Source organism: Neofelis nebulosa, chromosome 3 (genome assembly GCF_028018385.1).
Source record: "Neofelis nebulosa isolate mNeoNeb1 chromosome 3, mNeoNeb1.pri, whole genome shotgun sequence".
Taxonomy (NCBI): Eukaryota; Metazoa; Chordata; class Mammalia; order Carnivora; family Felidae; genus Neofelis; species Neofelis nebulosa.
In genome coordinates, this window is record NC_080784.1 from 91,879,698 (window position 1) to 91,882,598 (window position 2,901).

Consider the following 2,901-nt stretch of genomic DNA (forward strand, 5'->3'; position numbering starts at 1 on the left):
GCGCTCACAGAACTCCCAAGATCCCGCGAGATCTGACTTCGCGGTATAGCTTCTTGGGAAGAGTGTGGTGGCAGCCTGATCGCGTCATTGTCTGAGCTGCCCCTGACAATCAGGTCTTCCAGCCGGCACTCTCCTGCCTCTCATTCAGGACCCGCATTCACTACTCCCATATACCCGAAGCCAAGTAGCGCACCCTGTGGCCTTCAACGGTACCCCTGTTTCCTTCCTGGAGAACTCCACACTGCACCCGCCCTGGCCAGCAGGGCGGCCTTAAACCTTTCTTTTTTTAAAGGAAAAAAAAAAAAAGAGGAAACAGCAAAATTGTGTACTCCTCCCCATTAGTTCACATCCTATAATCTCCTCTTCCTGCAGAGTGTTGTGATTCCTCCAATGTGCTTTTCCCTCCTAAGGCAAAATAATAAGCATAATAACTGTGATTGACTATCATTGTGTTCTTATTCATCTTTGGCCCTGAGCTTCATTAATGTCAATCACTAACTGAAGATGAGGTCCCTGAAATTATAACAGATGACTTCTCTGGTAAAGCGGTGCTAAACATTTATGAGGGAATATCCAAGTGTGGTTAGCAGAAATCGAACTCACCTCATATTCACTTCCTAGAACCAAGCTGGTTTACAGACAAGGATATACTCCAATGGAGCTGGTTCACTTTGAAGTAGAGGCCTAGCATGTGACCACTGGTGCCTGCATTACATCTTTCTGGACCAGTCTTTGCCTATTTACCTGGGTATCTGTTCATTTGTCAATAGGGAAAAGAAATAGCTGATACTATATATATATATATATATATGTATATGTATATGTATGTATATGTATATGTATATGTATATGTGTATGTATATGTATATACATATACGTATATATTTACACGTATTTTATATATAATAATGTATAATTATATATATGATATAGTGTATGATTACATATATGACCATATATATATATGATGTGGGAATATATATATATATATATATATATACACATATATATTTACATATATATGTATATATATGTAAAGAAAGAGCACTTTCTGTCACAGATAAGGCAATGATCCTCCCCACCTCTACCTCAACCCACCTTAGGGAAAAGATATCTCATGCAAAAATATTTCAAGCCGTATTCACATGGCTTTTGCCAGAAGGTCTTATCCATTGTCATAATTTCCTGTAAAACATTGTCTCCACTGAAGGGACAGATTGTCTGACAAAGAGAGCACAGACAAAGAGTCCCACCCACAGAATATTTTTACCATGTGCTCAGTAATCCAAAAGCAGCTGGTTTGACAGAATTATGTTATAACCCACAGAATGCTCAGTTTCAATGCCAGCTGGCAGACAACTCCCTTCAGGATTGAAGTGCTTTTCTAAATAATTCAGTTTATAACATAATCAGTAGCCATATTTGGTGCTGTCTCTTCCATAGCCATAAACATAGATCCATAAAGGGTTGCAGGGTGGGAACAGCCCTTCTTAACTACTAGATCAAATAACCCACTAGACTCCATGGGTTTGAACCTTCTACCCATGTAGAATGTAAAGGAGAAATGCTTCAGTTTCTTTAATACCATGGACTATGGCAATGATCTCATCTGGAAGCTGAGACAATTTTCTGGCCATTAGAGGTTTCTTATGCTATTGAGCCAATGAATATAGAAGAGGATCATTAAATTGGGTGTTGGCTTGTTGGTTCTGATTCCAAAGTAGGAAATGAGTTACTCCACTCTATGCTTTTGTACCATGCCAATTATGGATGGAGCCCAGAGGCCTCAGTAAGTCACTTACTACCTGGTAGTCTTTGCCAATGAAAATGTACTGAGACTATATAAAGACAACACTAACGAGGACTCAAATCTTCAAGTGGTTTAAATCATTTAGCCAGATAAAAAGCCAGGTCCGTCCTAGGTGCTTGTAGAGGGTAAAGGAAACAGAATGTGTGGTAGAAAAGACATGAATATAAATTTAAACCTTATAATCAGTTATAGTAGCTATGTTTTATGTTTATTTATTTATCCTCTTTTTTATTTACTAACTTGATATGAAGAACATCAATGGTGAGTAATTTTTGGTTTCACTTGAGAATGCAACGCAGTTGCCAACACCCCACAAGATATGGTATCTAATAGGATATTTTGTATCCTCTGTGTTGGTCTACAAAATTTTTAACCAAAGAATGTTTTGAGTCAGACAAAAACAAAACAAAACAAAACAGGACTGAAAAGGACATTTTCTGTTTGTCATTATAAAGTCATTCTCTACCATTCAATGCACTATTCTATATTCTATATTCTCTATCCTCTGCTGTTCTATTGCAACTTGTTCTAAAATTGAGAGGTTGGCTGTTATTGGCCACATGGATAGATTACCTTACTTCTCAGTTTATGACTCAGTTTCAACAACAAAATCAACAAAAAAGATACTGGCAGGGGATCTACAAAATGGAAAAAGTTAGACGCATTTGGTTCTCTATCTTCTATTATGTCAGATCCCTTAGCGTTGACTGTCTCAATCTTATAAAAAAGAGAGTTTTTGTGTGGTAGCTCTTTCCATCTCTCTCTCTCTCTCTCTCTCTCTCTCTCTCTCTCTCTCTCCCTCCTTCTCTTCCCCACCTCCTAACCTTCTCTTTCTCTCCCTCTCCCTCTGTTGTTTTTTTTTTCCTCCTAGCACATTAAGTATTACAGGTGGAAATAACTCCTTATTGTTACTATACTATGCATTGGTACTGCATTATCCCTTGCTTCTTTTTTAAAACTCTTCCCCAAACCTTTGTAGATACTTTGACTGCCCTCAAATTATTTTCTTTCCCACCATTCCAAAATTTCTGAGATTTTCAAACATTGTTTAAATTTCTTTGTTCTGGTGTTTTATTTTGTTTTGTATTAGA